Here is an 11670-nt window from a genome sequence, read left to right on the forward strand (position 1 = left end):
AATGCCTTTTAAATAATAAATTAGACGTGTTAAATGTTCCGAAATATTGAAAATTTCTTGGATGAAATTTCCTGGCGTATGAAACGTTTTATACTAGTTATAAGGTCAAGTCTACCGCTAAAGGTTGTAATTGACTACAAAAAATTGAGAAGCCAAATTGACTCAATAGAAGGGCTTAGCAAAAACCATCACCTCTTTCAGAAAATTCTTTTTGATATGACGATGTTTCATTCGATCTACTCAGATAAAGAAATGGGGAAAGTGGGAACTTTGTTTTGAAAGATGTCTATAAATTCTACCTCTACTCAACCAATCGTTGCTAACTTAGTTTCCTTCAAATAACTGTACAATAAATCTAAAAATAATTATCTCAATTATTCAATCTAATCCGTAATTAAATTTACCTAGGGATCTTCAGAAATTACTAATAACTAGTATGTAGATTTAAGGAGGGATTAAAACAGTAATATAATTATCAATAGTGTAGGAATATTGAGTTCAATATCCTTCTGTTTTAAGATGTACTACATCACTCAATAAGTCATGTGAGTAACTAACAAAAGCACAGTTTTTACCAAAAATCGATTTTATTCATCACTATAATGTCCTTCAAGAGCAATACAATCATTACAAGGTTTCAGCGAGATCAGTGAATAGCCAGTAGTCACTTGGAGCCACATCTGCGCTAAACGGTGAATGAGGAAGCAATTCGAAGTGTAACTCGGTCAATTTAACCATAGTTGCCATTGACTTGTGAATCGGTGCATTGTCTTGGTGGAAAACTGAATTTTTCTTTGACATATGAGGCCGTTTTTCATTGCATTCAAACGATCCAACAACTCTATATGCAGAGGTGGGGAATCTTTTTACCATTAGAGGCCACATTTAAATTAGGCAGCAATAAGAGAGGCCGCATAAGCTGATTGACCTAAGAAAGTAACTTTTGTGAAATTATTATAGTTTTTTATAGATTTAACAATTTATTGCATTATATAGAAAAAATAAAATATAATACTACAAAATTTTAAATACAATATAGATATAAAATAGTATAAAAATATTATAAAAAAATACAATAAAAACTATTTTTTTATTCACTAAGTTAGTGATTTATTTGGCTTTGTTTTTTGTTTGACAGTAATTGTATATTTGGAACAAGCTTCGTAACACACAGCTTTGATTGATCCTCTAAATGTGCATCTGTAATTTGCGTTCTCAAATTTGTTTTTATTTTTGACATGAGAGAAAATGTTGTCTCGCAACAGTAGGTACTTCCGAAACAGGAAAGTAAACGGCGAGCATGTTCTCGAAGGCATGGATATTCAACAGCCTTTTTCCAGATTTCTATGGGATCCTTTTTAGCGTCCCCTAAATCAATTAACTCCATTTTTAGTTCTGCAGGAGCCTCGGATATATCTATTAAATGTGGTTCAAATGCCAGTTTCATAGCAGGAGTGTGCTCGTCAAAATCAGAAAATCTATTAGTATACTCTTCTATTAAACAATCCAAGACACCTACATATTCATCGAATATTTTATTTTCACAGTTCTGCTCATTTAACATTTTAGCTAGTTCCGGGAACTGTTGTGCAGATATTTCCGATTGACAAAGCAATGTTTTGAAAAATGATAATTTTTTTCTAAACGCTTGGATCTTTTGCCACATTTCATAAATATATCTCGTTTCACCTTGCAGGCAAATATTTAAATTGTTTTGTTTTGTCATCATATCAGACAAAATGCAAGGTTTCTGAGAAATACTTCATCTGATAGATCACATTGTTTTCCTTGTTCTTGATAAAAGTTTAAACTTTGTCGACGCAAAGACAAAACTTTTATCAAAATCTGACCTGTTGATAGCCAGCGAACCTTGCAGTAGTATGGTAGGTCAACACTATATGTTTCCTCATCTAAAGAGAGCATCTGCCGAAATTCACGATGACGCATTGCGTTTACGCGAATATAGTTGACAATGGCAATGGTTCTATCCAGAGTGTCTTGCGAAATGGTAGATTTTGCGCAAAGATTTTGCTGTTGCAAAATGCAGTGAAATGATATCAATTTTTTCAAGTTTAAGTTTTCCTTTTCAACAAAGCAACGAATCCTTCATTTTTGTCTCTCATGGAAGGTGCGCCATCGGTGCAGACACTGACTAAATTACTGACATTCAATTGTAATTTATTACATACTTCTTTGAAGTTTTCGAAAATATCGGCTCCGCGAGTTCTTCCAGTTAGTGTACCCAATGCAAGTAGTTCTTCGTAACATTGAAAATCTTTAGTTATAGCACGAATAAAATATAAAACTTGTGCCTAATCTCTTTTATCAGTGCTTTCATCTGAAGCAATCGAAAAATAAACATCTTCATTTTGTATAATTGTATGAAGTTGTATGAAGTTGCTGTTACATTTTGCGCTAATTCGTGCTGTCGATTTGTTACAGTTCTTCTTGAAAGAGATAATTGTTTGTATTTGTCGACATTTCTTAGATCTAACAAATTCACTGTTTCAACAATACATTCTTTAATTATTTCAATGTCACTAAATGGTTTGTCCCTTTTTCCAAGTATATGTGCTATTTTATACGTAACAGCAACTGCAGCGGAATTTTGATTTAAAAAGGCACTAAAAGATGCCTGCTGATGATGCTTCTCATTTTTCAACTTTTGAAGTGCAACTTTTCGTGATTCACCTTCTAAAGCGAAATATTTATGTTCTTTATGAGTCAAGTAGTATTTATTTGCATTCGCTTTTTTTAAAGTATTTAAAACTGTATTGCACAACAAACCCATTATTTTATCTTTCTCAGCAGTAAAGAAAAAATCTAACTCCTATTCTACATTAAATGTTCTGTTTTCATCACCTAATTTTCTTCTCTTGTTATTTGACATGATGGATAAAAAAACGAATATCAAATAATATCTTCAACAAAGTGTATACTTTCTAGAAATACAATAAAACCGTGTAACTGTTATAAGCACGCACTGTTAACTACAGTTTGCTGAAGATCGCAACAGGGAAGCGTTGAGAGATGCGAGTCAGAGAAGCCAAAGCAAGGTGTGACACTCAAATGGGAGATCTGAAACCGAGTTTTGTTTACTTCTTAGACAAGGTAGTTGGCGCTGCTAGCACTAATTTAAATTTTTTTTGCAAAGACAATCAGCTGACTAATGAATTGCTCTGTGTAATCGATGATGCAACCAATCAATATCGATGTAAACATATCGTCTACTAGCATGTGGCTGCTCTGTATGACAAATTTTGTAAATAGTATTTTGAAATTTCAATTTATTTTCAAATAAATATTACATAGAACATTATTCGTTTCTTTATATATATGTAAATTACGTAAACATTGTGGAATTTTCAGTGAAGTGAAAAATTATTTATTTGGATATAAAACCAACATTTCGGTAATACTCTGAGAAAAGCATAATTGATTTCTGGAATTCTGAAATCTCCGAATAATAATAAACTTAACTGAAAGTTCTACAATTCCTTAATTCCCAATATTCCTTCCAAATAAAAAAAGAAAAAAGAAAAAAAAATAAGAAAAAAGTAAAAACACACACAGATAAGCCGACTTTTTTTCGTTTAGTTCATTCTTATTGCAGCTTGGGGGCGCTGAAAACTGAAAAAAACATTGAGTGTCCAAGTCTGAAACGAATGGTCTTTGGGCCAGAGCCTCGCTCATGCGTGCTAGGATCCGTTTCCGACTAGTATTCTGACGTCATGTGACAATATGACTGTCTTTGGCGGGACTTCTCGCGCAACTGTCCTGACGTTGATGTACAATAGTTGTTTGAAACGAACTCTACCATTTTGTACTAGGTGACAAAGGGCCGCACAAGAACCTCGCGGAGGCCACAGGTTCCCCACCTATGCTATATAGTATTCGCTATTGATTGTCCCTCCCTTTTGGAGATAGTTGATGAACAATATTCCATGAGTATCCTAAAATACTGATGCCATAACTTTTCCAGGTAATTGTTGTGCTCGTGGATGGTTCGGACGTAGTTCACCGCCTGCAGTCCACTCAGATGATCGTTTTGATATCGGAGTGAAGTGATGGTTAAATTTTCATGCATAATTGTAAACACACTGCCTTTTGTTATCTTCACGGCCTTAGCTATCTCACTCAATTCAATTTACGATTAGATATACTAACCTAACCTAACCAATTTCTAGACTTTTTTGATATTTTCTGGAGTAACCACCTCAATTGGACGACCAGGACGTTCACCGTCGTTGGTGTATGTACGGCAACGTTTAAATTTAATAAACCAATAACAAATGGTTCTTTTCGATGAAGAAGAGTCCGGATAACACGTTTGATGCCATTGTTGAGTTTGGATAGTATTTTTTTTTCATCAAGAAGCAATCATAAATTAACATACGAAATTGTTTTGAATTAATTGTTTCGAAAATAACAAAACTAGCTTAACTTAAATGGCTGTCACTTTTTTCTGACTAATCGAAATGTCATGAAATTTTACACATAATCTTTTGAAAGTTAGTATTTCATAAATGTCATATGGATTTACAATGTCATGGCTATCTGTGTGCAGTTGCACGACTTGAATGATGTGATATTTTCAGTTAATTGCAATTCTCTTAGAGCAACATTTAGTGAACAAATTTTTAGACGGATTTATTTCATTATTCCCTATAGGTGAAGATAAAAAGACTAAACTAACGAGCCACGAAATTAGATATAATTTAAGCGTAGTATAGACAGCTTAAACCCAGAATATCACAAGATGTTGAAGGACAACCATAGTAATATTGTTTTGAGTCGTCACTTCACTAAGTACTTATTCTTAACATTGATGTATGTGTGTGAATCACCTGTGTATCTACTTAGCCACAGTAACGAAAAATACTTCATTTACGATACATATTCGATCGCAATATTATCAATTATCTATACATGATATCGATACTCTTTATATCAATGACATTTTTATTCATCTAGAAAATTTTAATATAATCATTATAGTAATTTATCAGTTCTCAGAAATTTTTATCTGTTTTCCATCTTTATTAAAATAGAATCTTATATTTGAGAACTTGTATAATTATACAGGATGTTCCGGGACCTGATGAAAAAAAAATTGGAAATAAGTTGACAAAGATGTTCTCATATGACCACTTGTTCCTGAGTTGTAGGCGTTTAAATCTGAAGAGTCAGAACTTATATTTGAGTATATCTTCTAAATTCGAACATTATGAATTTTCAATGGATGATTACGTATGTCCAAGTAATGTGTGTGACGGAATAAATAATCCTGCACAACTATCTGAAGGGCAGAGGTGCCTCATGCCCAATGATTGACAATCCGTATTTTTTACAGGGATCACCTACAATCTACAAATAGCAAAAACCAATTTTTTAACCCGTTCGGCATAAAGAGACATTCTGAAGAAAATTATCATAAATAATAATTATTTAGGAAAAGTACTTAAAGAAGGTATTAAAACACAATAAAACATTTCTAATTGATCTGCACACTGTTGCGCACGTGTTACTTTCATGAGAAAAAAATTGAAATGGGGAAGAATTTAGTAGATTAGCCTACAACTTATCAAATAAAAACAAATAGGGGATATTTCTTTGAACTTGGAAGAGCATTCCAAGATTTTCTCTCTTTCGTATTGTGTTTACCGATGTTGCATATTCCAAGCTTTTAATATATCCCTAAAAAAATTAATATATTGTATTAAATTCAATTTAATACCTCCTGTATGCTCAATATATAATTACAAGTTATGATAAATTCCTTCAGAATGTCTCTTTCTGGCGAACGGTTGCCTAAACCATAAATTTTACCGAGTTGAGCAAAAAATCGATTGAAAAATTCATTCTTGCTATCTTTAGATGGTACAGTTTGTCCCTGTAAAAGTTACGGATGGTCAACCATTGGGCATGACCCGCTCCTGGCCATCAATTGAAAAATCATAATTTTAAAATGTATAATTCAGAAAATACAATATAAGTTCTGATTTCACAACTAAATGCCTATAACTCAGAAACGGGGGGTATATTTGTAACTATTTTTTGTCACAGCAATATTTTCATATCATTTACTCACGCATCTAACAGATTAGAATAGAACAAAATTTGTTTTTAAACCTTCTTTTTATTCAATACCTCAGTTAATTTAATTGAAATTCGCCTTTTACATTGTTAAAAATTTTATTGATGAATCTATAATATATACAAAATATTTTTGGTTATATTACTATATGAACTGTTTAAGTAAATAAAATCCTGTTTATATAAAATATCAAACATTAATATCATGGAGGTTTTTTATAAAAAACAAAGGTTGAAAATTCAATCTTCCAACTCGATTATTACGAATAAGTTATTATAGCACCCGAAATTCATTAAATTAAAAAACGATTTTTCAATAAAAGATGAAGAAACCACCTCTCACAATCTAACAGTAAAATAATTTTTAACATAATGGATTTCTTACTCTACCATATTATGCAAACGTTCCATTTTGCCAAAACTCATTAGTTCTCATTAGAATTTCATCGATCAATGGCAATAATTAATTTTTGTTTGGAATATAAATGTGTGGTTATGTAAAATCTAGACAAGATAATCTCTAAAGCTACTGCGGCTGTATAGACTTAGATCACATATGGGCAACCACCGGATCCGGCCCCGTTTAAGATATGATTCGGCCCGCGAGACATTTTGGAAAAACCCAATTAAAAAAATATTACACTAAACTAAGTACTAGTACATATACTTATACTAGTACATATCTTTGAAAGAAAACACTTGTTTGTGCTTTTTATCTTATCCGGCACCGGATATGATATGAATAGACTATAAAAATGTGGAGTCATCAATAGACTAATGAATCCCATAGCCTACACAAGTTTCCTTGTGTTTCCTTAGTTTACTCACGGGATGGCGGTGAGGCGGCAAACATCAAAACCTTCGATGTTTGCCGCCTCACTCTTTGATAATCACCGCCACTCGGCTTGCTCGATCAAATTCTTTGAAGTTTGTCGCCTCACGGGCTACACATCAAAAGATTTTATTTATTGCTTCTCGATTATTCTAAACTAGTTTATTCCAGATTATTCCTTCATTTTGTCTATATAAGCGGGTGGATGGCCCGTAAGTTAGTTCAGTTCTATTTGAGCTACCGAGGTGATAACTCAGACAAGCGATATCCTAGCGAACGGCTAGAGCCGTCAACTTGCATTGTGAATTTGTGTGCATCTTGAGTGGTTACTAACTATAGTTTGTTTATTGAACGAAAAGTAAAAAAAAATAATGTCTGGTGGAAAGAAACGAAAAGTAGATACAGAGGGTCGCCAGTTTCAAGAAAAGTGGACTGAAGAATTCTTTTTTATCTTGCACAATGGTAAGCCTATTTGTTTGCTTTGTAATGAATCCATTTCAGTAATAAAAAATTCAATATAAAGAGGCATTACTCAACTAAGCATGCTACACAGCACTCACTGACAGGACAATTAAGAACAGACAAAATCGAGAAGCTTAGAGCAAATATTGCAAAACAGCAACAAATGTTTCATAAACAAAGAACACAACTTGATAATGTTGTGAAAGCTAGTTTTATAGTTAGCTCAAAATTGGTAGGCAAAGGCATTAAATCCATTTGCCGAAGGAGAATTTATCAAGGAGTGTATGTTAGAAGTTTGCGTGTCTGAAAAGAAAAATGAATTTGAAAAAATTACTTTGTCAAGACGAACTGTTGTTCGACGTATAGAAATGATGGCTAATGATATAAAAACAACATTGACTGACCGTATGGCTGGTTTTGAATCATTTTTCATAGCATTAGACGAGAGCACCGATTTGTCTGACACAGCTCAACTGGCTATATTTATCGAGGTATTGATAAGGAGTTCACTGTTACTGAGGAATTTCTAGTTTTACAGCCGCTAAAAGCAACCACTACAGGAGAGGATATTTTTAATGAAGTTCAAAAGGTATTCACAAGTTTTGGCCTGCCATGGTCAAAATTAATTGGAGTATGTACTGATGAATGAAAAAGCAACAGAATTAAATGTGCAAAAAGATGATTTGATAGTCATTCATTGCATACAATGAACTTGTGTTCTAAGTCCATTCGACTCCACAATGTTACGAATGTGGTAGTAAAAACCATCAATTTTATTCGATCCCGAGGGCTTAACCATCGTCAGTTCAAGACGTTTTTGGATGAAATATCAGCTGAATATAACGACGTACCATATTATTGTGAAGTCAGATGGATGAGCAAAGGAAAAATGTTGAAACGGTTTTACGAGTTTAGAAATGAGATAGCAGACTTTATGAAAATAAAAGATAAGCCACTATCTGAATTGAGTGACCCAAAATGGATATGTGATTTAGCATTTCTGGTCGATCTTATAGGCTATTTGAATGATTTAAATTTGAAACTTCAAAAATAAGGACAGTTAGTAAATGATTTGTACAGCCATTTGAAAGCGTTTCAGATCAAACTACGCTTGTGGGAGTCACAGATGCAGTCTGGTAACAGTTACCATTTCAACGCGCTCTCTGCGTATGAAAATATTGCTGATGCTCAATATGCTGAAGAACTCAAGTTACTGTCGGAACAATTTTCGAACAGATTTGGAACATGGAAGAATGTTTCAATTTATTTGGTACTCCTACAAAATGTAATGTACAAAATGCTCCAAACACTTACAAATGGAGTTAATCGAGATTCAAGAAAACTCACTCCTAAAATCCAAATTTGAAGACGTAGAGTTGTGCGATTTCTACAAAAAATACCTAGAAGAAGACAATTTTCCGCAGCTTAGAAAATTCGCAAGAAGATTGATTTCTGCGTTTGGCAGTACTTATAAATGCGAACGAAATGTAACTATTTAATTATAATGTTGTACCATTTTTTAAAATTTCATTTTATTATTTTAATACATACAATAATCACATTGTCAATATACACATACACGTCAATAATAAATACATAATACAATAATAACATTATCGTATTATTTCATGTCTAATATCTATCGCAAAAAAATATTATCACTACTTTAAAATGCACTAAGTACTTTTAAACGCGGCCCGCGAACGTTTTGCACGCTAAAGTTTGGCCCTCAGCATGTCAAAGGTTGCCCATACCTGACTTAGATCATTAAACCTATGATAATATCCGCATCGCTTGCTTGGTGGTCGAAAACTGAACAATATCACAAGGGCTACATCAATTTTTCCTACTAAACCTACATCCCTTTCATACTAAAGTGACAAAAGAGGCATTTAACTACGACCACAAGAAGCGACAACAAGGGACTAAATGCATAGTATGACAGACACTAATATCCCATTCGAAATAGTAATCAACCACCACCGTTCGTGGTTAAAAGCTAGCGCAAGGAGCAAACTAAAATTCTTACTATTTTGAGAAGAAATATATTAGCAATAAACATATGGGCACAAGAATTTTTGAATATTAATTTGCTTAAAAGTTATCAAGTGCTTGTCAAAGCTAATGGAAACAATTTAACCCTAATGAAATACCTTTGTCATAAAAAGCCCTCAGATAAATTATTACTGGAGCAATACCTTAGGCGTAAGAAAATATGAAAGATTTATAACTATATCGGCAAAAAATTCTGAGGAGCTTCTCGAAATGTTGAAAAACTACATTTCATTAGTTATCGGTCTTCTGTCAGGACACTGTTCCGTCAAATACTAGCTTGACGATAGGCATGGCCAAGAAAGACAACTGCCGATTCTGAGAACAAGCTACAGACACAGCAAAGCTTTTACTCTGTGAGTGTTATGTCCATTTTAGCCAAAGACTGAGTTACCTACCTCGAAGGAATAGTGCCAATACCTTAAGAAGTGGGACAAAAAATCACACGAAAATTAGCCTCCTTCAGTAGAGTTTCACGTATTTTTGACACAAAAGAATGAGATGACGAGTCATGCACAAAAATTTCTTTTCGGGTATAAATGCAGAGCAGCTGAGAAGCCAAATCGACTCAATCAACAATCTCTCTGTCCCTCTCAACAACAATCTAATCTAGGTAGAATTCTTAGACAGGATACATGTTTATTCAATAGCGCAGAATTTTCCTGGCCAGCTTTTTATCTACTTTTCACCTGTGTATCCCTATTTGTATTTGGTATAGAATCTATATAAGTCACGTGTTCAAATGATAGAGAGGATTATCTTTTCGCTCTTCAAGACTACGTTATGCATTTGATAGCGCTCTCCTTCTTTCAACTGAAAATGTTGCCGATTTGGGAATGTTCTTGTTTGAGCTCTATCTGCAGCTGCACTATCATCTACTACACTTCAAATGACGATGTATTTTTCACATAATAGCTTTGTTTTACCAAATAAAACAAATATTGTTAGGTACGAGAGTTGTTTGAAAAGTTATCGAATTTTGGGCAGATGAATTTAAAAACTTAGACATCAGCGATATTATCGATAAAGTTCACCAAAGGTACTGGAAGACCGTCGGATTAAGGTTGGAGAGATGGAAGGGGCTATCTGCATATCAAAATATCTATCATTTGCTGACTTTGAATTGAAAGCACATGCGAACGAACATTTTCCGGGCCATATTGACATAATTCAAGCAAACAGCTGGAATGAAACATCAATCAAAGCAATGGATTGCAAATGGCAAATCTATCCCGAAAGTCGGTTTCATCGACCGAAAAAGTGATGTCAATAGTTAGTAGATAGTAGATCTTTTTGTCGGTTATCTTTGAAAAGGTAGAACAATACCAGGAAAGCTTTTCTTCATAAGATAAAGGAAGATATTGCAAGAAATCAATAGAGTTTGAGGAAATAAAAATATTATTTAATCAAGGCGTGGACCTTCTCAAACTTTGGTGATCGCCATGACTAAAATCCACGAATTGCGAATGAAATTGATTTATCACCCATCTTACTTCCAAATCTAGTCTCCAACGACTTTTTCCTGTTTCCTAACCTAGTTTCATTCGAGGTAGAGAGACCTTATCGCATACGTAAACGCTTTTGTTGAGGAGGAGGACGCAAATACTATTTGAAACGGTTAAAAAGCATCGTTTGACTAAATGTATAGACTCAAAAGATAAAGATAAAGAACTCTTGTATAATAATAATGAAACTATACACTGTTTCTCATACATTTACTTCGCATTTTTCGAAATTTATTTCAAAACTAAAAAATGTTGTCAGTGTATACGAATGATTTATTATCATACGAATGTCTTATAAAACCAAAGAAGTATTTGCAGCATATTCGAGGATTACTTTCTCTTAATCGCAAAAACTAATAAAGATAATGAGAAATATATAGGAGTAATTATTGCGTAGTATATTTTTTAGTGATACTGAGCGATATTGGAATCCATTTAAGAATGTAGTTGTCAGTTTTTATAGATGAAAATGTATGTATGTATGTATGGATATGGGGTCTCGTATACACTGCGACCCAAAGGATCTATTTTCTTTCTTGCTGCGGAATTGGAGAACCCAGTGTATACAGCTGATTCAACAATCTTTGTCTTCTATTTCATACGCACCCAAGTGCTTCACATTTCGAGAGAATGTGGATCTGCACGCCGTATTATCCGCTAGGTCTAGCGTCTTCAGGTGTTGAGGCTACAGTGCCTCGATAGAACTCTTGTTAGTATTTGTAC

This window comes from Diorhabda sublineata, chromosome 9 (assembly GCF_026230105.1).
Source record: "Diorhabda sublineata isolate icDioSubl1.1 chromosome 9, icDioSubl1.1, whole genome shotgun sequence".
Taxonomy (NCBI): domain Eukaryota; kingdom Metazoa; phylum Arthropoda; class Insecta; order Coleoptera; family Chrysomelidae; genus Diorhabda; species Diorhabda sublineata.